This window comes from Strix uralensis, chromosome Z (genome assembly GCF_047716275.1).
Source record: "Strix uralensis isolate ZFMK-TIS-50842 chromosome Z, bStrUra1, whole genome shotgun sequence".
Classification (NCBI taxonomy): domain Eukaryota; kingdom Metazoa; phylum Chordata; class Aves; order Strigiformes; family Strigidae; genus Strix; species Strix uralensis.
Genome location: NC_134012.1, coordinates 21,135,621 through 21,161,575, shown reverse-complemented (window position 1 = coordinate 21,161,575; position 25,955 = coordinate 21,135,621).

The window sequence follows — 25,955 nt, the reverse complement described above, 5'->3', positions numbered from 1 at the left end:
TAGACAGAAATCTCAGCTAGTCTACCTCTTTTATCCATTTCCCTGTGGAATACAGATCTATTAAGAAGAAATTTTATCCTGGCTCTAATGAAGGAAGTGAGAATCTTGTTAATGACTTCAATAGGATCAACTCTGCACCAACATGCCCAAATCTGTACCGGACTAATCACAGTATTTTACCTATGTTCTTAATTAAGTAGAAGGTTCTTTATAATTATTTTTTCAATGTACGATGAGACTTCAGCTGGAAGGAATTCTTATGATGTTTACTCTTTCTATTCAAAGACTTTCCCTAATAATCTTTATTGGAAGGAATATGACCCTCCATACCAATGTCAATCAGCTCTCAAATATTTTAGAATTGAAATTGAATTCAAGAAGTTTAAGACAAAGAGACAAGAAGTTCAGAACAGTGGTGCTTCCTGCACTTTTTAGTATACTGCTACTGACAGGTTTTCCATTATGCCTTTCCTCTTTGGTTTCTAAATCTTTTCATACTATGTTTATCTTGCATAGTTTTCAGGCTATAGCTAAACTACAGCAATGGATATTATAAAAAAAGTTCTAAGATAGATCAGTAAATCCTTCTGATGCATTTTCTTTTCCTCTTAGAGAGTTAAATGGAAAGAGATATCTAGAGTTTTTCAGCTCAGACTTTTTTGAGGAAGACTGAAACATGCATGACCCTGTATTATATTTCCCTTCTATTCTAAACCAGAGAGAATTGTATCATTAGGGAAGGAAGGGTTTTAAAATACTACATTTGAAAGGTTTCTAAAATACATTACTTCAGAATTTTTCCTTTCCTCTTGAAACGTATACCATTCATTCTGTAGTACATTAAACATTTAAGAAGGTACTGAAAAATATGTCTTATTGAGGCACTGTCCCAGAATATCTTGATGGGGCTAGAAAAGGCTCAGGAGATCATTTTTTCTGTTCTTCTGCCCCAGAGCAGAAACAACTACAGCTTTATTACTCCTGACAGGAGTGGTCTAGGCTGCTCTTAAAGATCTTCAGTGCTGGAGTCCCCAGTCAGTCTGTTCCAGTGCTTCACTCACTGTGGGAAAGTTTTTCTCATTTCTAACCTGAATCTACAATTTTCAATGGCTGAACGACTTTTTAAAAATGCAGGAGAAAACAAAAAATTACAGTGTTGTATAGAAGTTACAGTATAGTTCCAAATTAATTTTGCTGGTTTTATATCACTATAAAAGCTGTTGAATACCTTTTTTATAAGCACTAATTTACCACTATGAAATGAAAAAAACAAAACTTTTTCAGAACTCTTGGTTTCATGCACTTTGACCTAGGGATGTAGAGTTTAAGTGGACATCTTGACACTCTCCCAGATCTTTTTGACAAATAAATCATGGTGTTGGAGATGACTTGAAAATAAATCGTATGTTAGAAATTTGTAGGTTCACATTAATAATTTAAGGTCCGTGCTGAAAAAATAAATCAGTAAACCCTATATTTTACAGTGTCTATGAAATCCTAAATTTCTTTATATCTGCCCAAATAGAATAATTCCATCTCCCTCTTCTACTATTCACTTCACTTATTTATAGGATAACTCAGTTTCTCTGCTCCCTTAAGTAAATGAACATTTGAATATAGTTTCTAGGTTGTGCAGAGAAAAGCTGGAACAACATCTCTGGCTTTGCAAAATCTAAAGCTGCTGTTAACCGGACATCTCCGTATTCCTTTAACAATTGAACAAAAAGACTATTCTTCCTGAAAATTAGAACCCATATCATGCTTTTAAAAAGCTGACAAAACACCAACTTTGACAAAACAAACTCTGGGAGTTTCTGATTACGTGAGAAGATAAAGACACAATAATGCATTTCCTAGAATGGGAGCTGGTGATATCTTCAAATGGCCTTCACTAGAAGAAAGAGCATGCTGCTCTAATCAATACACTGATAGTCTGTAATGTAAAGATTAAGATCAGAATATTTAAAAATTTAATACTTTGCTCTCCATATAGCATTTTGAAAGCAATATCTTTAGAAACCTGGTCCATTTCCCTGCTTTGAAAGCATTATATATTTAAGGTTTCTAAATAATTCATCTAGTCCATGTGGTTAAAAATGTAAAAAGTAAGTCCATCCATTATATTCTGCAGCTGGTCCCTGGATACTAGGTTTGTTTGGGGGTTTTTTGGTTTGGGTTTTTTGGGGAGGGGCTTGGGCTTTTTTTTTTTTTTTTATTTGTTTGTTTGTTTATTTTTTTAAACTGCTCAGTATTGAGACTTCAGAGGCTATATTAAAAGAAAAGAGTATTAGCCCCGTACAGCTGCTAGAATAAAGTCTGTGCTCCCTCATATAGCAAATGTGCAAACACGTGGGTGTTCATGGACACACATTTCCTTCTCTGATATTTACTTTTAAAACATTCTGTGAAATAAGGTTATGTCATTACCAAAAGCTAAGTTGATTTGATGAGAAGAGGGGAAGGATGGTGAAAACAGACAACGTTATGACATGTTGAATAATTAATCCTTATAGTCTCTGGAATAATAGAAAAATTGCTACACAAGTAGGGTAATGTCCTGCTTAGCTTAATTAGGGCGAAGACAAGGGGCAGGGGCGGGGTGGGAAGGGAAGGGAAGGGAAGGGAAGGGAAGGGAAGGGAAGGGAAGGGAAGGGAAGGGAAGGGAAGGGAAGGGAAGGGAAGGGAAGGGAAGGGAAGGGAAGGGAAGGGAAGGGAAGGGAAGGGAAGGGAAGGGAAGGGAAGGGAAGGGAAGGGAAGGGAAGGGAAGGGAAAAGGGAAGATCACTTTCATGGTAATTAAATATTATTTAGAAAATAGGCAAATATTTTTATGCAATGGGTTTACACATATAGGAGTTACAATGATTTAAAAAAGAGTATTACAATGGTATTTATGAAATACTTAATATTCTGTGCTTGTCTGCTATTTGTTGTACTTCTAATAAGCTCTTTACAATTTAGTTGCAAAGCTGCTAAAGAGATTTAAATATCTTATGCATTTACAGATTGCAGGTGTACACTTAACCACTTTTACATTAAAAATAAGACAAATTTGTCCCTTCCTAATCTCCCCACCAAATCCACAGCTCCAATGATGCTTTTTTATAAATGAAGAATTTCCTCGTGTTATTAAAAAATATAGCGAAGAAAAAATGGGAAATTTCCTAACTCTTCACTGTTATTTATCTAACTTAGAGGAGGCAGGTGGAATTAGGTGAAACTTCAGTTCAGGTTACTAGTGTTAAAGTACAAAGCTTATAACTGAATGAAAAAATCAATTCTAAAATTTTTTTATTTAAATTTAAACCATACTTTTTATTTTGGGAAACATACAAAACATTTCTTATTTTCAACAAGTATGATAGTAAATAGGTAGTAAATATAATCTATTATTTGGATACATTACTTCTATACTTCACAGCCTTCATACATCAGTCTAGTAGTCCCTGAGACAAAGATCTGAGTGACACTGAAATCCACTAACTATGTTTTCTCCTTTAAAAATATTTCCTTCAAATAACGTGCTTGTCTGTACATTTTTTAGAATACTTTTCATCAATTCCAGCAGTTGCTTAAAATTTATTTAAGGCTTGCAACTGTCCAAATAAAAAAAGGAAGGTCCATGTACTCAAAATTGCGTAGGTTTCTAAGATTCCTTTCCCACTGCATCCTGGAGTTTGAATGTTTTATAGCTAGCTACCTAAGAAAACGTTTTTGTACAGCTCTCCAGCATTTTAACTCACTTGACAGACATTGAGCTCAGAGCTTGTTTGAATGGAAGATTGTTGGCAGAAGGTGTTGTTGGTAAAGGTTTCTTGGCTTTGTAATTCTTTTGTCTCCACCCTCAAGCCCATATACATGCCATCGGTTTCAGAAGTAAAATGGACCATTTAGGCATTACATCACAAGTATAAATGTTTAAAAAAGGTATAGTATGTACTTTATCACCAAATATCCAGAAGCAGGTAAGCATCCTATGGGTGTAAGGAAATGCACATCCCATTTTTACTGTCTCAGGTAAAATTAAAAATGATTATTTGAGTGATTTCTGTTCTAACTTTTAAGACTTATTTCAACTTTTCCTGGTTAGTTTTTTGTTGTGTTTTTCTCATATACTGTGCTGGGTGCTGGAGAGGTGAATGAATTATCTTTAAACAAACTAGTTATGGAAACAGTGAACTGCTTATTATCAATTCACAAAAAAGCCCAGACCAACATACTTTAAATCAACAAATGTTGTCAAGGAAATGTTTGATTCGGTAATTCCAGAGGCATAAAATCTATTGAGCAGAGAGTATTTGCTGTGAATTATTTGCTCTGTTCTAATAAATAATGTAGTAACTACTCTGTGCTCTAGCCATAATTCATTTGTTGTTTTTGTTGTCTTCTCTACCTGCTCTAAATCATGTGACCTAAAGAGTCTGATGTGCTGCCCTTTGAGAGTTGAGTTAAGGCTGCAAAGCCATGAATGCTTTGCCAAGCAGCTTGAAAATTTCATTCTTCCTATTACTGCAATTGTCACAAATGCCTCTCTCTCTTTGTACTGGCTAAATACATTTGAGTTTAACTTGTACAGTAATGAGATGAAAATGCTAGTTCTACTGGTAGAGAATATTATAAGGAGACATCTGATTTGTCCTTCAAAACCATGATGAAATAGAATCTGACTCATTCTGCAGCTATGGCATGTATTTTAAATCAATTAGTCTCTGTAAAATAAGATCAAAGCTCTGAACTATCTCAAGGATCTTTTACCCTTAGCCTGCCTGGACTTGATGTATGCAGTCACTAAGTTAAGTCAAACAGTATTTATGCTTTTAATAATTTTAGCTTTGTCCTCTGGAGAAATGTGCTCACTTTTGTTATTGCCTGATTCACATTTGAGAGCGAAGAAAATCAGAAGTTTTTCTTTCAATCTATCCAAGCCCCTGATGTTAAACTATCAACAACAGGGAACTACCTTAAAAAAATCTGCCTTAGTGCTTTGTGTTTTTCCATTAAAACATAATCAGTCACCCTTTTGCTCCACTGAGGCAGCTTTTCTTTCCTGTGCATGCCTGAATGCATAAATAGTTTTGAAGATTTTGACTTATACCAATCCATGCTCCAGTTTCCCTGTTTATACATTCATCCATCTCAGAGCCAAACAGAACTATTGAATCATGCAGTCTGTTCCCTTGCTTAGCCCAGGCCAGCTACTTTCATCCAGTTATTTCATCCTACAGGGAGCCCAATAACTAGTCTGTCTGCATAAAGGTGACAATGATGCACGGCTTTTTCACTAAATTTTAGAACACTAATTACATGACATTAATCCTTTTAAAGCATTTTGAAATTTGCTGCAGAAATTTCATCCAAGAAGCGTACCATGCCAAAGACCAATATTTGGTGACTCTGGGTAGTATCTAATATTAGAATCACATTGAATGATCATTATTTGTCTGTTTTCAAAATTAGTGATGTAAAATGTTACTTGCATTTGATTAGATGCAGGAAAGGCACTTGAAAAAATAATATTATCATACCAATTAAAAACATAGTAATAATTTTACTATCTTTTCTCTGAACGGAGTTTAATTCACACTTATCCTAGGTCTGTTAGATCTGCAGGTCTCAATAAACCCACATACAGATTAATTCTTCATGAATTCTCTTTTGATTAAGAAAGGTTTATCGAGCTCTAAAACAGATGATTTGTGTCTGTTAGTAGGTGCTGCTGCCATGGGTCAACCACTGTTGGCTGTAATGGCCCAAGCATAAAACTTGTGCCTTTAGAATCAGAAAATTAGATGACTTGTTGAAAGAAAGATGAAAATGTTGAACCGAAGCCAGAATATTTCAACAGAATTGAAGTATCTTCTTCCCACACACTGTCCAATACTGATCTTTGTTTCTTTTCAACTTTATCTGATATGGCAGTAGATGGTGTGATTTCCAGTGTAACTGTCCTAATCCAGTCTGAAGTACTATTAGGTGTTGGTCTAATATGCTGTAGCAGTATGTTATAAGTACCATAGTGATTTGGCAAAATGTATGTCAATATTAATGTAAAATATTTGTCCTTTCAGAGGATATGCACTTTCTCTTAATGACTAACTATTCAAAGAACCCAGTTTATTTTCACTGTACTTTGATACAGTATGCTGCCCTTTGTGAGAATGTTTTCATGGTGCCCACAAAACATCCAGCTGTATTCTTTCTATTAAGTTTTTCCATATTTTGAGATGGCAAACAGGCTTTATGGTTATTAATGAAAACTTCATATTTTTCTAAAATGATAAACTGATATTTTGTTCTTGGAAAATGGAAGGTATTAAAAATATGTGCCTTCTTTTAAAACAAAAGTTAATAAAAAATGAATTATGTAGGTTAAGCTAGCCTTTAAACGTTGTTCAACTTGTGTTCATGGTTTCTTCACTCTTTCCCATTCACAGATTTTCAATGGTCCCTGAAGCAGTGATGGTTTACTTCCCAGTGGGATGACTATGCTTGTTTTCAGAAGAATATTATCAACATTTCTGAGATGATTTCCAAACAAGTAACATTTTTTTTTCAGATTTTGAGATTACAGAAATTTGTGATATTGTGGAAGCCTGTAAACACAGCTGACCAGTTAGAGCACACCTTCTACTTCATATTTAACCAAAAGAAATTCAGTTTGTGATCTGAAAGAAATTGCTCTGTGCTGAGAACTAAAGCACAGATCATGGTAACAAGTCAGAGATTCATTTCAAAAGCACATGCCAGAACTGAACTAAAGCGGTAGCACAGAAAAGCTTATAGGCTCATCTGTTTCAACAATTGTTTATTCTGAATGGACCCAGTTACAAAAAACAGTAAACTGCCTCTGCCTTGTGGAAGGAAAAAGAGACAATTTGAGGCAGGTTCAATTTGTGGGTGAATAAGGAAGGACCAGAGTAAAGGAAAGGAGGACTTCCCTCCTTGTAACTGTGAGGTTTTTTCCAACCAATAAAAATAAATTTAAAAGAGCAATAAATTAATAGTGTTCGAAGTAGATTTTTTTTTGAAAAAGAAGGCAAGAGCTCACTGCTTCAAGTAGTATGCTGGAAAAAATTTCTCTGACTTTTCCTTTTCCATATTGGAACATTATTTTCTGGTGATCCTGATGAGCTTCTCATATAAAAATTCTAGACTGTCAAATAAGTGAAGAGAAATTCTTAAACACTGTTGGTATCATTTTACAGGAATCTAAGAGGGCACAGTAATTCTTGCTTTGTGTGTGAAGAGAAAATGATGGTAATAGAACCTTCTTTCTGAACTGAGTTCCATGTCTATCCAATGCCTATTTAGGGAGCAAAAGGCAAAACTACTTTCTCCAGGGTCATGCTAATCAGCAAGACAGTTTTCCTTAACCTTCTCCTAAGTTAAAATGCTTTGCTTTAGTATCTGTAAGCAAAGTCTTGTCTCTCATTTTCTGCCATTCATTCCAGAAGCACATGCCTGAGAGAATAAAGATTTTTGGATCCATTTCACATTTCTTTCAAATCTAGTTCAGGGTCAAAATTCAGCATAATGAAAAGTAAAGCTTATGAGATGTTAATCTGTTAAATGCCTCGCTCACTCCCTTGTTCTTCACTGAAGCCTCCCCTGCTCAGTATTCCTAAGGTCAAGGTATTTAAAAGAAGATCTGTTTTCATCAGCTTTATTATCTGGACATATAACACGTATTCATAGAGGCTTAAGGATGTTTTCCTGTTGCACTTAATTCTGTTTATGCCGGGAGACCCTTTGTAGGACTTTTTAACATAGCATAGTCATACTACCTCTTCCTCTTCCTTCAAAGGGCAATATAATTTCTACTGTTAAAAATCTTCTGAAGCCATCATTGTTATGCAAATCTGAAGGTTTACGTTGGTTTTCACTGCTGCCTACAATATTATTGAATAGTTGCTGTAAAAAATGGTGTTTCCCTGAAAAGTTTGATACAGTTTTTTCATGCACCTATGATTTTAACAAATGATTGCAAGGATAAAAAAAAAGAATTAGCTCTGTAAAATATTGAAAAAACCCCACAAACCCTATGCTGAAAACCTATGTTTTTTTGGTGCAAAACACTGGCTCAAGAATACAAAAAAACAGGAATTCCCTAAGTCTGAAAGAGCAAGAGCAAACTACTTAGGATGCTTCAGCCCCTTAAGAAATCCACTACCCTATGTCAGAAATTTTAATTAAAGGACATGGGTATCTATATCATAGCAGCACTACTCCTAGCCACCTAGACTTCATTTTGTAGGGATTTTACTAACATAGAAGAAAAGTGTGAATCTATGATAAGAAGTGGAGACAGTCCAAGTAGCACAAAGGTATCATCTTTTCATTTTGATGGAGCAGCTAATCTTGGTAATCATTTTCAGGCACATTAAGGACAAGAAAATCATCAGAAGCAGTAGACATGGCTTTACCATGCTTAAACTTCAACAATGAAATGACTGGTCTGGTAGATGAGGGGAGAGTGGTGGATATTGTCTACCTGGACTTCAGGAAGGCCTTTGACACTGTCTCTTGTAAGACTGCCATAATGGAACTGTTGAAGTAGCAGTCTGGATGAACAGACAGTGGGATGGATTGAAAACTGGCTGGATGGCTGGGCCCAGAGGCTGGTGATCAGTGGCATGAAGTCTAGTTGGAGTCTATACTGGTTCCAGTTCTTTTCAACATCTTCATTAATGATCTGGATGATGGAGCAGAGTGTACTCTCAGCAGGTTTGCCAACGACACAAAACTGGGAGGAGTAGCTGATAGACCAGAGGGCTGTGCTGACATTCAGAGGGACCTCAACAGGCTGGAGAAATGTGCTGACAGGAACCTCATGAGGTTCAACAAGTGGAAGCCCAAAGTCCTGCACCAGGGGAGGGAAAAACCCAGTCACAAATATAAGCTGGGGATCACCCAACTGTCACACGCTTTGGCAAAAAAGGCCCTGGTCCAATTTCAACATGAGCCAGCAAAGTGCACTTGCAGCAAAGAAGTCGAATGGTACCTGGGCTGCATTTGACAAAGCATAGACAGCAGTTTGAGGGAGGTATTCCTTTCCCTCTACTCAGCACTGATAAGATGGCATCAGAAGTACTGTGTCCAGTTCTGGGCTCCTCAGTACAAGAGAGACATGGACATATTAGAGAGAGTCCAACAAAAGTCCAGGAAGATGATTAAGGCACTGGAAAATCTCCAATATGAGGAAGGGCTGTAAGAGCCAGAGTTGTTTAGCCTGGAGAAGAGAAGGCTGTATATATATATAAATATATATATATACGTATATAAATACCTGCAGAGTCAGCATAAAGCAGACACATTCAGGCTCTTTTCAGTGATGCCTAGTGACAGGAGCAGAGACAATGGGCACAAGCTGAAACACAGAAGGTTCCCTCTGAATATCAGGTAACTCTTTTTTACTGTAAGGGTGGCCGGGCACTAAAATAAGTTGCCCAGGGAGGTTGTAGAGTACCCTTGAAGATATCCAAAAGTTATCTGGACACAGTCCTGGGCAACTGACTTTAGGTGGCCCTTCCTGAGCAGGGGACTTGGGCCAGATAACCTCCAGAGGTCCCTTCCAGCCACAAGCATTCTGTGATTCTGTGTTTCTATGATTCTGTTTCAAATAGCAATATTCAGTGTTGACATCCAAGTTTATCCTCTGCTCTGTGAATCCTCTTGAGTTGAGTGACCTGAAAAACACTAAAAATCAGTGGTTCGCCAAACATCTCATGGTTTGTATGTCTTCTCCACAGTACCACACAGAAAACATACAGAAAATGAGCATCTTAGTGTTTTGTCTATGCTCCATGAAACTCTTTTTGCTGTTTTCCATATATTGTAAAGATTAAATTTAAAACAGAGAACTGATTGTTCAAATTCATCTTTGTGTTAGATACCAAGGGAATCTTTGAGTAGCTGATAAGTTACTATATGTAGAGTTATATGTCTTTATAAATCTGTTGGTAAGATGATATCATACCAATAGAACAGCAGTACTTGTTAATTAAGCACATGTAAAATTACTACACTTACCAATAAAAAAAATAACACTTCAGTCTTTTACAGCCTTTTTAATTCTACAGTCTGAATTTTATTATTGGATGTGAAATAAGAAGCAATGAAATGACTTCTCCAAATTGATATAAAAGTTCAACAGCAGAGCTTAAATAAAAAGTAGGCATCCTTAGTCCTAGCTTAATGATTCTGTTATTAATAGCTATCTGTGTACAGCAAGATATAAAATATCTGCAAGACATTTCTAAGGCAAAAGCTGAAATAACTGATTGCCCCCTTGTAGTTCTATTTAGTTTACATCTCCACAAAAATATAAAAGCATGAATTATCAATACAGTAGGGATTTGGAAGTTATTCTGTTGGAATTGTAGCTATATTAATGGATTTAACAAAAACTGACTTCAGTGCAGCCTACTTAGTCCAGCAAGAATTCTGTTGGCCAAAGTGATTTTCTGAAAAACACCCATTTTCCAAATGCACTCTTATTTCCTGATTACTCCAGTACAAAATGCTTGGAAAATCTGTGGATGGTCAAATACTTACAGTTGTTCTGGAGCTGAAACAAGTGCTCAAAATTTGACCCAAAGATTAGAGAACACAAATGGTTTGTGAGAGTCTATGGCTATCCTGTTGTACACTACATAAATTACCTGTGGTGATCAACCCTGTCAAGAAGATAAAAGCTTAAACATGTAAGTGGAAAAATTATTTTCATAGACCACAAACATCCATAACCCCTCCACGAAGTCATGTTGTCTATATATGTCTCCTACCTTGTAGGTCATATTCCCCATTCTGGTAAGTCATTATTTCTAAGAGTGGAATGAAAGGTTTTGTGCTATAAATGTATGTAAACATTTATTATTTATATCCATAGTTCTGCCCTGCTTCTGAGATAATCTTCAACTTTTCTCAGTCTCCCTTTTTATTTCCCAAAAGGTGTTCACTTACACTCAATATTTCCTTCTGCTGTCTTCCTATATGTATCACTTAAAGATACTCTTGCTCCATATGGATTAGATTTGTCTATTATGTGGGTCCAGGGACACAGCATTTTTAGATCTTTGGGTTGGACTGCAGGGGAGATTCATATCAGCAAAGTACAAACATATCAGAACCAATGTTTCTTATACAGAAAAAGTTTTTCTCTGAAGTAAGTAAAGGTATGGTGTCTGACATATGCTGCTGTATCTAAGAGAGGGTAAGGGATGAATGAAAGAACACTTTAATAAATCACGAAAATATTTCTGAACTTGCTACAGAGTTGCATACTGTGAATATGAGTAATTTTGTGACACAACACTATGACATTAACTTAAACACCTTGAGGAGATAAATTCCTCTCTAACTAGGTCCTGCATGTGGAATTACACAAATTATAAGACAGGTACCTTATATTTTGCTTTCCCAATAGTTAAGATAAAAGGTGCTTTTATTACACCTTCTGTTCATTGCAGAAAATATTCACTGACAATTTTTTTTCCCTATCCCTCTGAAACTGAACTTAATAAAAGCTCTTGGGGCAAGCTGGAGAAGAAGGTGGTCTGTTAGAGCCTGATCTTCATGGCAGGAGCAGCTGTGATAACAATAATGGTAAAGGTGTATAATTTTTATTTGAAATAGAAGCAGTCTTTTTAATGTATTGAAGAAATTCTAGAAGAAATAAGTATCATTACAAGTAGCAAAAACTAAGATAAAAGGAAAGAAAACTCTGGGTTAATAAGTGGACTTTTCCAGATTAAATACTGTCCAGACCTTGATATACCTGTCTTTATGAATTTACTCAGCAGATATAGGCCTCAGGAAGATGCAAAATGCTTACCACGGATATGATTTTTTGAAAGTCATATCTGAGTATCAGAGTGAATATTAGTTAAATTCCCTATTTCAAGTCAGGTTACTTTCAGTTTTCTCTAAGGTGAAAAAAAAATAATCTGAGAAGCCAATTATCCAGGAAACAAGATTATTCAATGATGTGACATTTCCGTACATACTTTATTGTGTAATGGTACATAGTCATAGAAACAATGCCTATTAATTTCTGAGAGCAAATTGTAAATGTCATTCACCATAAACAATTTCATAAATGACCCTTTATGTTACATGGAACCTTTATTTACTGAAAAGTTTATATCAGTGTGAAGAAGGATCATTATTGATTTGAACTTTAAAATGTTTAAAAGGAAGATGACACTAACTGAAACCACTGAGCAAATCCAGTAAATAACTTTGCTGGTATAAATATAATTTACTGAGTCTAAATTTTAGTGTTATCAGCAAGAACTTCATGGAATTTTATGGTCAATAATTGACTAAAACTGCTTTCACTATTACCTTGGAAAATACATACTAACTCTAAGGGAAACAAGTGTAGATTTAGATATACTTTTATAAATGAAAGGTGTGGGTATACATGTTAGTTCTCGGAAAGTTTTTGGTAGACTTCACAGACAAAGTTTTCATATCACATACATCATGATATTATGAATGCTGTGTTTCATTCTTTAGTAAATAGTATAGCAGGTTTTCTTCACTCCATTTTGAAAGAATAAAGTTTCACTTGTTTTGCCAATGTATTTTTTCATTAAAGATATTTATGAAAGCTGAACCTTTATAGGGCCAAATTGCATACATGTCTCATATCAGCAAAATTCTTAAGCCTAGTTTTCAGTGTTTTGGCTAAAAGATCTTAACTCTGAAACTGGAGAAGGCAAGTTTTTCCCTTGTATGGTAGTAAACTGGAATCTCTGTAGCTGATATTGCATTATCCCTTAACACAGAATTGCAGAAGTGAAGGGGAGAGATCAGAGACTGAAACCCTGGAGTCTTCTGGACATCCAGGCTATGACAAACGTAGAAATCAAGGGAATACACTAACATTACAAAACGTTCTGTTAGTCAGTAGATAACTCACTGTCTTTTCTATCTGTTTCAGATTTTAGTAACAGGGATAAAGAGACCTGATATGATAGAGGGATCTTTTCTGGATTTGAAGGTTGTGTAAGTAAGTGGTTGTAAATTAAGAACCTAAAGTGTTAATCTTGCAATAGTTGTGTTTCTCTCCTCCACAGGGAAAAGAAGCAGTAGAGTGAGACTGAGATAATGCACTTTAAAAGCCTACGATGATATCAGTCCCTGGTGATCCTTTCCTGACCTTTAAAGCAAGTTCTGCAAGGATTGTACTTATCCCAAAGGATGCAAGCACTCTTTTTTTTGTTTGTTTTGATTTGGGTTGGGTTTTTTGTCTTTTAGACAGTGCATTTTTAGTCCATCAGTTATTTCTTATCTGACTTCTTTACATATAAACAAGGAGATTTTTGTGGTTGTTATGAATTAAACCACTTTGCTCTCTGGTTACCCTTTCTAACTTCTAAAGATACTGGAATTGTTGATATGTTATTGCATATTTTTTCCATATTTTCATTGGAAGATATCACAAAAAGTGCATAAAATTATATGTAATGGCTGGAAATGGTGTATGCAAGTGAACTAAAAATTTTTTTCTTTCTAGAACAGAAGAAATCTTAATCACAATCACTTTCAGCTGTCTAATAACTACTAAGTTCATACTTTCTCAGAAATCATGGAAGACAGACAAAAACAGCTGTGTGTAGGGTTTCTTTTTTTCTGAATATGATTAGCTGTATTTTAACTTCATAGCTTTCTTTTTACAGAGTAATAAGGAACATGACCATTCAATGTCTTGCAAAAAAGGTATGACTAATAGCATTGTCTGATGATGTTCAATGGTATTAATTTAGGCAAGCTGAAATCGATATTACAACAAAGAAAACATTTCACTGCTGTTTCAACAACAGAGTTGTTCTGACAAGTCTCATAAGATTTGAGTTAATAAATCCTTCCTGTTCAAAAGTTAAAATGCTTTGGATATTTTTGAGGAATGTAGCAATTATTATGCTACTATGTATCATTTCTGGCCGAGATTTGTAGTTTGTGGGTTATATTAATGGATTCATAGCTTTTAATGGCAGACGTAATTACTCTTATTAGGAAATTTATTCTGCTTAACATAGGACATAAACTTTTGACATTATTGAACCATCAGAATCATGTATTTTTATGACATAGAGTTTATCTTTCTGAAGAATATTTAAATATTTCAAATTATGTATAATTCTTAATGCACCTCAATATGTTGTTTCTGTAGACAAGCATTCTGATAATAAAAGCTTTGAACATTGTGTAAATTTATCAAGCAACAATTTTAAACAATTTTACAGATAAACTGATATCCTCTATTAATATTGATCATATGCAGAGGATTATGGTTTGGGTTTTTTTGCCAGTAGACCAAGAAGATAGGTGTAGCATTTCTCATGGATGGGCACTTTTCCAGTCTTTGAAACATTCTTACAATTCTCTGGGTCCTTCATAATTTTCAGTATATTTTTGTATATAGCTCCCTGAAGATTACTTTGTATACAAAGTTGTCTTGTCAATCACATATTTAAAGAACATAGAATTCCCTGATCTCTGTTTATATATTCAAGAATGTTATAAATCTCTGTCACCTATAGTGATATTGTAGCCCTTTTATAGGTTGTTTAGAACTAAATGAAATTTGCATTGTGCTAGTTTGTCACAGTACAAAATAAGGCCAAACTTTTCATGCTGTTTCTTTGACATAAACATTCCTTCAAAGTGGTCCTTAAAGAGCTGGAATTTAAACAAAAAATGTTTATGCATGCTTTCAAAATTTGTACAGATAGTTGTGAAAGGCATGTTTATTTCAGCAGGTGAGGTTTCTGATGCCAGTGATAAACTTTAGATGTCTGCACTGAATGTTAATTCATTGATCATAAAAAAAAAAAAAAAAAAAGTCTTATGACAGAGACGCTAAAACCTCTAGTTATTTCTGTCCATGAAGCTCCCAGTAGCAGTCACGTACAAAAACTGCATGTGGGTATGTTGTATGTCCAGTACTCCCAGAAGGGCCAATAAGACAGCAGAATCTTGGCTCTGTCTACCTCATCAGATAATCTCTGTAATGTTCATGGGGACTGGCTAGTTATGAAGATTTCCCAGAACACCTGTTCAGAGGATGGTCCTCCTAAAACTACCTTTCATTATGCTAGTGTTTGCTGTTTCATTTTTTTAATACTAGACTGCCTTGAAAATGAAAATAAACTAATTGGATTTGGCACAAGCTGAAGACAGAGAAACAATGAAGACTGTGATTAACATATATTATAAATTTAATATTCTAATGAATTTAGAAGGTTGGCATACAAAGTCATCTTTGCATACATTCATATATGACTTCCCAAAAAGATATGAATTTTGGAATAATCAATAATTTCTCTACAGATAACAAGTTTCTTAAGCAGATTTTTTTAATTTTTTTTTTTTTTAAACAAGCATAAGAATTCAGAATTAAGGAAAAAGGAGAGCATAAAATTTCTGCATTCAAATCACCAGAGTGACAAAATTCCAGAACATTACCTCTGAACAATAAACTTCACAGAATTTGAACAAAATAATACAATGAACTTAATTGTAATAAATACTTTTTACAAGATAGAAAATGAGACGCAAATGAAACATGAAAATGATGTTAATACAAGTAAAAAGCTTCTATAGATGAATTAAGATCCCAAACTGCTGATGTTCCTTCTGTAATATTCAATGAAACTGGTCATAAATACAGAAAAACTTAAGAAAAGAGTGAAAAAAGAGATCAAAGCTGTGTAATCATATGCAAATATTTAGCCAATTCAAACTGAACAACAAACACGACCACATGTCTGAGCTAGACTATACATTATCTAGAAGAATATATCATTATACATAGATTCTAATTTTTTATTATTTTCTATAGAGCCTTCTATGCTTCCATCTGTTTTATAAAATACTGAACTATTTAAAGTTTCAGGCTCTTTCAGAGATCTTCATGGTTACATATTGCCCAACTACCAAAAGCTAGGTTCCAGATTATTTATTCAGGAAACAAAATGGGTGGCCTGATCAGCTCTCATTTGAATCTCTTTATCTCCCATTTGTTTCTTTGCTGAGCACATTTGAATGAGGAATTTTGACTCTGTAGGTACCTAACACTGGTCATCAAGCTCATGCTGATCCAATTTCAAAATTTCATCATATAAAATGCACTCTGAAATCTGCATGGAAAAAAAAAATGAAATATTCCAGGCTATTCACTTTTTAAAACCTAATTGAGCACAGCTACTCTTAGAAATTACAGAACTGTCAGCATTGTAAAGTTTTTATTTAGCAGTGTTTGGAAAGAAATATTTTTTCTCTCATTGTGACTCAACAGTACTTCTGCTGTATGATAATGTCAGGCATTACCTGTATCCATGGTTAGGGACATGAAGTGCAACTTTTATACCAAAGCATACAGTCCTTGCATATCTTCATAGAAGATGGGTTTGTATCTTGTTCTCATTTCCTGTAATTTCATTGTACTCTATCCTATTAATTGCTTACACTGTACCTCACAGATATGAAGATCAGAAAATTACAGAGTTCAAGTAAGAATACATAACAAATAATTGATTGTCTTTTTTTTTTTCTTTTTTTTTTTTTTTTAACTGAGTAAATTGGCTGTAAGCATCTCTCAAAATTTTCAAGCATGTTAATTATTCTAAATTATTCCTGATTTTCAACAGTTTTTCAAATCATTCAAGCTATGAGTATACATTCTACAATTAGAATTTTGGCTTATACGGCTAACCAGTTTAATTAATAATGCTTACAAATTCCTAGTGTTACTGACTGACAACAAATTTATACTTGCATATTTATCTGTAATGTAAGGTACCAGTGCTGCTAACCTCATTGATATGTCACCTAATCAAGATGAAAATGCAGTAGTATTATACATATTAATTTCATATCTAACGAACACCAATTATCAAATTCGCAAGGAAAAAATATATATTAAGAAATAATTATTTCCCTGAATTTCATGTGTCATGATTTAACCCCAGTTGGCAATGAAGCACCCCATAGTTGCTTGCACAGTCCCCCACCCCACACCCCACCCCAGTAGGATGAGGAAGAGAATCTGAAGGACAAAAATGAGAAAACTTGTGGGTTGAGATCCAGGCAGTTTAATAGGTAAAGCAAAAGCCAGGTGCACAAGCAAAGCAGAACAAGAATTGAGTCAGCTTTCAACCAACCAAGGATTACTACCACAGTCTTCTGATATCACTGAAGCTTTTTTGGGACCACATAGCAAAGTCTTTGTGTAGTGGCCTGATTTGCCTGAAGGTAGTAAGGACAATGTCCTTTCCTCTCATTTCAAGGTTTTTATGAGTTCTAAGTTCCTGATCTTTCTGATGTGAAAAAAACTCATCTTTGTCATTATTTTTCTTGAGCATGTGTTTACAAAAATGTTTGCTGATGATGTATTCCTAAAATCTTTTCATTGTTTTGGTGATTGGACTTAAAGGGTCAGAAACAAAATTAAGTTACGTGTAGTTAAGCATAACAAACGGCTTGGAAAATAAGATTTAAAATTTTTTTATTGTGTAAGGTGTATGATTAAGTTTTCATTTTTTCTTAAAGATTTTCATTTCCTTTCTTAAGAATACATGTTCATGTTTCTTGTTATAATTTGAAATATTGCATGTGTAAACCAAGTATTTATGTATAAAGTAGTAAAGTCGGTCTCACTTCTTTTTTTCAGATAGGAAATGTTGTGTACATCCATTTGCAATAAAATTTTAATAATGCACTCCATTGGAGAAATTTCAGGTTCATTAATATGCATTCTGGAAAGTTGAACTATGTCACACACTTACACATACTCCCTTTCAGGTTCCCTAATTAATTGTAAATCTTAGACTTAAATAATCTTTTCCTTGTAGAAACCATGCTGTGGAACATGGGATTTCCCTCTGAGGTGCCTACAACACATGATAAAATGGGATGAATGGAATGCTCTTCTCCAAAAAGGATTATAAGAAAGATGCATTCACTAAGTCATAGTTTACTCAAATTGGGAAATGCCCTCATTTCATCCAAAGACCATCTCTTCATTCACTGAAATTAGAGAAATGCAGTTGACCAAATGCCATTTCACTGGCATATTTTAAGTCTGAATAGATATTTTATTAAATATTCTCCACAACACTCTTTCGGTGACGCTTATTGAGTATAGTGTTTTGAATAATTTTTCCCTTTTCAAAAAACCCACAAAAAATATTGGATTTCTGCAGTCTGTTTCTTCAGGCCAGACTTATTTTTTATTTTATTGAAGCAAGAAACTGAAGAAGGAAAGTATCTATTGCAAAGTGTTTTTTCCTTTTTCTGTCTGTTTTCCTTTCCTAGTGTCAAACAGATGGTTCTCAATGTATTTCTGGCTTGTTTTGCTGCTGGAAACAAAAGACCAATGTAATCTGCAGATTGAGGAGTTTTGCAGAAGTTCTTATTTATGCATATTGAACACATATTAACATTTGATCTTGTTTAATTTGGTATATTAGATGTCCTGATCTGTTGAGTATGCTTTGGTTGCATAAGACAAGTCTTTGTATAATACCATAGGTACAACTGTATATGTTTACATATTTGAAATTTGGGTGTGGTTTTTTGTGGGTATTTTCTTAAAATATGGTTATGGTTACAGCTAGGATTTCTGTTGATCTGTTCATGAAATAATACAAAAAAAGAATGCAATCTACACAACAAAATTAGTTGGGTTTTTTTTGGTTTGGTTTTTTTTTTTTTTTTTTTAGATCTATGTCTCTAACAAGAGACGGATGTAGAAGAGAAAGTGATGAATAATACTGGAGCAAGTCTAGTACCAGGCCTGGGAACTAATAATTATGCCTGTTTTGTACATTTTCTTTAATGTTGCTTAGTGAGAAAGTAGTAGCACAAACAAAAAGAATCTTACAGAAAGTTCTGCCCTTTGGTGTTGACTAGTAATTCCTCATACTTACGGTAAATATATATATATAGAGAGAGATGCAGAGTTATGTGCATATATAAAATATAATATTGAATATATCTATATAGTGTTATTGTTATGTAGTAACAGTTATACTTAATATTATGTGTGTTGTACATGTGTGTATATATATATTTGTTTTTTTCCCCCAGGTGAGGAATAGATTATATTTATTTAGTAGCAAAGAAGTATTGTGAGTTTTCCCAGACATGTTAGACCAGTCATTGCTGAGACTCTGCAAGTCATTTACAGAGAAGACAACTCTCCTCAGGAAGCTGGTTTGGAGACTCCTCTTTTCAACTGCACTGTGCTTGGTAATTTTTGTATCATCAGAGGAAGGAAAGTATTCAGGCTGAAAGTATATGATGTCTTAATAGGTCTCTAGGTTTACTTGGCCACGTACCCATATATATCTGTATATGTTCTTGGAAGCACAATCTTCCTGCTTTTTTCTGTTTGGGAGGTACTTCTGTTGGCTGCCATGGGCTGAGGACTGAATATCTGTAAGAGTGTCTACTGAAGTGTACTTTACTTTAGAGAATATTTTAAAGTGCTGATATCCCTGACTTTAGAAAGGCTTGCAAGCTATCTACTTTTTAGCCTAGTCTTACAAGTTGGCTCAGGAAAGCAGAACCACCCACACTGCCAGAGTGGTTTCGGACAATGACTACATGGGTTGTTAAGTCCAGTCCTCTACAATTCAATATGATGAAATAATAAAGCTGTAGATACACTGAGAGCCTATCCCACCACCTCTAAATATCATATCCCAACCTTCCAAAAAGTATAGTAAAAGACTAAAAGCTACAATAATGAAATACCAGTGAAAAAGCTGAGAAAAAGTCAGAGACTTTGCCAGTATCAAAGATTTCAGAACAAGAGAGAAATAATTTAGTAACATCTATGCACAGCCTTAAGAGGTAAAACTCCAATCTAAAACTCCTTCCTGACATCAGACCTGTTAGTCAATTTAATTTTGTGTGCAGTTACAAAATATTTGCCAGATGTCTGAGAGATTTCAGAAGTAGTAGGAACACTGGTCTGTCACTCCCTATTCCAGGGTCTACTTCTAACCGACCTGCAATATTTCAAAAGAATGAGACTTCTGAAGGCTAAGCTGTGTACCTAGGAACAGAAGTTCCTTTCTACCTCAAGCATGGGACTAATGCAACATACAGAACTGCTTTAAAACCTGTTAAAAGATATCAGTGCATGTATATTTAGACCCATAAAGCTCTAGCTCAATTTTATACCTATAAGAATTTTCCTATCTATCACATAGTATTTCCTAAACCACTCAGGTGCTATCCTTAAATAGTTTAGTTTCCTTGAAGTACTGGAGTATTTGATACTTACTTGTTAATACCTAGGAATAGAATAATGACTGACTCTTAGATCCCCATAGAGAACTTACAACATAATTACTACCAAAAGCTGTATATCTGGAGGCTCTCTAACTGTATATTTTGCTGATATATGGATGGTGATCCTTGTTCCCATAGCATTATTTTGTCTCTTAAGTTCTACTGACTCTAACCTTTAGTAACACTGCCAACTGCATTTTTGTCCTTGTTTAGTTACACCAGGATCTTGTTCCTTCTCAGTCTTTCTCAGTACAGAGACCATCAGTAATTGGCTAACTTGGGACTCACACAGTGCATTGAAAAATTAGATGCTTATACTCTAAGAACAACATCGTGGGTGCATAATCATAACATGCAACTGATTCTTATCTTATGTCTAGTTCAAATAAACATCTCATAATAGGTCAAAATAATGTACTCTAAGTAGATACAGGCACCTATGATTGTCCTGAAATGAAACTGCATCTCCATGTTAAATTCTCATGACGAGTTTTATCCTTTCAAAATCTGTATTGGAGATTGGACTTTTTTCCCATGTTCTCCTATAATATCTTTGTCAGATTTCTATTCCAGTCCCGTAACTGTATGAAGTATAGTGTTTTACGATTTTTCCAGGATTTTATTTGAGTGCAACATCATTTCTGTTAATACTAACACTTCACTCAGTCAGAGTTGTCTTTATATTAAAGACCCCTGTGTAAAATTTAAATGGGGAAAATAATGTTTTGATATTTGGGGTTCAGGGTTCTTTTTCCATTGTGAGTTAAAGCAGAGTGGAGGAACAAAAGGAGCAAAAGGTCTCCTTTATTTGTAGAGAAGATATAATAGGCAGTGAGATGCTGGGAGGCACTACTTGCATTGGTGCAGTCCAGAGCAGCTGTGATGAGAAACAGAAAGCAGAAACATCGAAAATTGCTTAGGATATTACCTTATCACCACGTGGCAGACTTACCTGTGGAGATATTACCCCAAGAGTTTTTGGTGCTGTACAGCGATTCAGAAGTGACTTTTGGGTAAGTTTGGTTTGGTCATATGAACTAAACAGTAACAGAAGTGGGTAGTAATGTAGAATAGCAGTGCAGACTTTGGAGAGGAGCTGTCTGTCCCTTCTGCACCTCCACCTACCACAGCCCAAGAGAAAAAAATCTAGACAGAAAAACTGTTACAGCCTAAAGCTGAAGAAATTTATGCATTTTTATTTTCAAGTTGGCTACCACAGATGCTTAGCTAGTTGTCTTCTATGGGATACTAGAAGCCCTTGAGATGTAGGTGAAGATGAGAAATCAGCTCTATGGATGGCAAATAAATACAAAGAAGTGGAGAAAGAAAGTCTGGAAACTCAATTTAGAGACCCTTAGCTTTTTTTTTTTTTTTCCTTTTTCTTTTTTTTAAATGTTGTTCTAAGACATTTTTTTCTATTTGTTTGTACACTGAGAGAAGGAAGATATTATTTCATGCCTAGTGGAAGGAGGCAAGTTGTGTCTTATTTCCCATCATGCCAAAGACTTGGTGTCTTCTTACTGGGTATTATAACATTATGTTTTACTGTAATAACTATATAGTTCAAGATCCTAAAAAAAAGCTTTTATTAAAAATATTCAGATATCAAAATACAAAAAGAAATTCTATAGAGAAGAATAGAGATATAGAATCAAATGTTCATTGCATATGTCTCTAGTCTCACAGCCTTGAATACTGTAGTTAATTTAAGTTGGTCTGCTAATTTTGAGAGACATTCAAGATGATAGTCTTCAAGCTTCTAAATTATTTTTGTCTAAATGCCTCAAAGTATTATGTTGATTGTCAATCATAAATAGATAACTAGTCTTGTTAGATTTAGCCAACAGAGAGAGGGTCTTCATACAAAAAATGGTATATACGTAATAGGGCTAGCTGCTCAGCTTGGCTCATATTCTTGTGATATCTGCAGTGAAAAGGACTGTGAGGAACAGAAAAAAACCTGAGAAACTGCAGAGGAGTGCAAGTATCTGAGAGAGAAAGGAAAAGACCACATGGCTGTGAGTTGGCAGGTATGGCCAAAAGGATGAAGTAACAGTGATAGAAGGTATGTGGCAAAACCAGGATGCTGGAGAAGGGATATGAGTAATATGTTGTCTAGGTAGGCAGTAAAAGTGAAAGGTTAAAAGTTGGTCATTGCTTATCAGGGAAGCATCCTTGCACATAGTGGTTAGGGAAGCCAGCATTTCATGTGTACCTTTTAGGATGACAGAATAACATAGCATAGCATAGCATAGCATAGCATAGCATAGCATAGCATAGCATAGCATAGAATATTTCAGCTGGAAGGAACCTACAACGATCATCCAGTCGAACTGTCTGACCACTTCAAGGCTGACCTAAAGTTAAAGCATGTTATTAAGGGTATTGTCCAAATGCATCTTAAACACTGACAGGCATGGGGCATCGACCATCTCTCTAAGAAGCCTTTTCTAGTGTTTGATTACCCTCTTGGTAAAGAAAGATTTCTTAACGCATCCTGGACCCCAGGCAGAAGAGCTCAGCACCTCCTTCTCCACTTCCCCTTCTCGAGAAGCTGCAGAGAGCAATAAGGTCACCCCTCAGCCTCCTTTTCCTCAAACTAAACAAACACACAGTCCTCAGCCGCTCCTCACAGGACATACCTTCCAGCCCTTTCACTAGCTTTCTTGCCCTCCCCTGGACACGTTCAAGTACCCTAACAGCATGAATGGATCTCATTAACCCCGGGGACAAGATATCTCCTTTCAAAGGTAGGAAGTTTAGATGAAAAGCAGGAAATGGCATGATTACTTTCAGTCTCATGATTTCAGTAGTACGATTCACGACATGGAAATATTTGGGATTTACAATACTTACATGCATTTCAAACATTTAACTTTGTGCTTTAGACCTTTTGGCTTCAGTGAAATGGAAACAAATAGTTATTACTAAGTCTATTTCTAATATTGGCTGTCCTGAATCGAAACACTGTTCTGAAAGATCCTATGTGTTTTCAAGAATTTATTTTTGTGTGTACTCATAAATTCCTTTCACATAAACAACAGGAATTTAATCTTATTTTATGGATTTCACTGCAAAATTATTAGAATTTCCAAGTGATTGAAATGGCTACAAAGATTTAAGAAGGAAGGACAATTTAGTTTCAGTGAAATATCTCACTGTCTCAAAGTACTTAATTAGAAATTAAAATACCTCCATGTCTTTTTTTTTCTGAATCTATTTCAGCATATTTTAAGTGAACTATACTTGTCTCTTAAATAACATTACTGAGCACTATAGAAATTAATTGCTCTTTCTAATTTTCATTTGTCTGAAATGAATATCTTTCCCAATTATATGTTTAATAATTTCCAATCATCTTTTCCTTTTTGTCTCTCTCTTTTTTTTTTTTTTTTTAAATATATATAAGAGAATATTAAACCTTGACAAATTCCTGCAGAGTGATAAAACCAATTCACCTAGATTAATACACTATGGCTATTCAGCTTTCATTACTTTAGGTTGAATCACTTCTATTTCATGCTTTTCTTTACTGCCACTGATATCGATTTAGAGTAAAATAACCAAACTCCACCTTAATGAAATAAAATCTAGAGCTTCTTACATCTGTTGTACTTTCTTTGAAGACACTTTTCATTTCTATTTACACATGAATAACAGATACCTAGTGCCCACAAGAGGGAGATCCATAGGTAAATTATTTATATTTTGAGAAGCAGAGAAAAAAGTTTCCTTTAAGGTACCTATAAGATTTTTACATTTTGGTGAATAACAAATACTTGAAATATGCTCCAGGTTTTTCTCCTGGATTATTCAAATTTTCATCATCTGGCAAAACTAAGGTCTGACATTCCCAATGAATGGTGCCCCAGGTGCAGGGTCACTTCCTTTCTCACCCATGTGAGCTGCTTGGCCAAGCCTGTGATGTCCCCTTCTAAGTAGGGATGCATCTACAGGAGAAAAATGGAACAGAAAATATGAGCTTTTTTTATAGTGCTGCTGGGATGCGTCTCATGAATTAACTGCTGTCCATCATTGAATAGATCCATAGCTCAAAGTTTCCTGTCTTAGAAGCAGAAATTTAAGAGTAGCAAAAAACAAGTATTTGCTTGTAAGATAGAAGAAATATCTTGTAAGATACAAGATATACCTTGTAAGATAGAAGTCAGAAGGATGATTATATACTGAGAGCAATTTTTTTCAGTTTGCATTTTAAGTTCTTCATTCCCTTGAATTTTTATTAATGACAAGTTTTTAGCCATGTCTACTTAGTTAATAAAAAATAAAATTTCAGAAGATGAAACATGCATGGTATCTTGATCAGCATTAAATACCACCTTTGCCTATAACAGAAAGCTTAGAGGACTACTGAGCTTTTGAAATATAGATATACAGATGCTCAGACTGAAATAGAAAAAAAAAGGTAGAAGAAACAAAAGAAACAAGAAAATAAATGTCACTGTTCATATTTTAAAGGACTAAGGGTAAGAGTCTCAAAAGTTCATAGAAATCAAGACCCATGGAGTGATTATGTACAGCAATAGCATTAATTCTAGTGCATCTAAGCTACTCACATGGTTTGTTGTGGGTTACTTGTATGGTTCATTCTGGTTGTTATGCAAATGCCTTACCTTGCAGGCCCATTATGAGAGTTAAAGACTCTCAGATTTGCAGATAGATATGAAGGAGAAGGGAATTCATACAGTGTCTAAACCAGTCTGAACTGAGTTAAAGCAAGCCAGATCTTCAGTGTCAGTAGTCACCACTTCACTGGTGTTTCTTCATTTCAAATCATCTGATATTCTTGACTAATATTTATCTGGCAAGACAACACAATAAATAAACTGTGAGGTAGAAAGACCAGAAGTGCCGTGATGCAATCTAGTGAGCATTAAAGGTAAGATAAGCAATATGTATAAAGATTGCCCAGACAACCGTTAATAAAATTCTTCAATATCACCTGAGAGTAGAATACCAGAGATAAGATATCAAACTGGCAGTAGAACTGGAAGTCCAAAAGGGGTAGGACAGATGAGATCTACAGAAAACTGGGGGTCATTAACATAAGTGTGGCCATGGGTGACCTTGCTGAGAGGGTATAATTTCTTCTTTCATAATTGTAAATGCTTTTCATAACAGCAAGTATCACTAACCCCAAAAGCTGAAAGATATTTATAAGACTGAATTAATTTTTATTGTCCTTACTGCTTCATATATAATTCACCATTTCATATATAATCCATTCCATTCTAGTTGTTGAGAAATTGTAATATTGCTAACACAAATTAGTGAAAACTGCACCTTAGGAACATTAACTACATGAGGCTGTTGCCCAGTAATTCCAGCCTCATGTTGCTGTTATGCATCAGGGATCAACAGCAACATTATTGACTCAGTTTTGGTCACAACTCTTACTGAAGATGGTGCAAGACAAAGGAGAGTAGCTGAACTCTTAATGCCTCAGACTGGTTTAGACCTGTAGGGTTTTTTACCCTATATTCTGGTTAAGGCAGCTGGATATAAAAATCAATGGCAGGGGATTTATCTCGTGTCATCAAGTGTCAGCTAAGTGATGCCAGGTATGATATAAACATTGAAAGTATATTTTGTTAGTCTTGTCATAGCTTTGGTGAAGCTCTGCAGTGG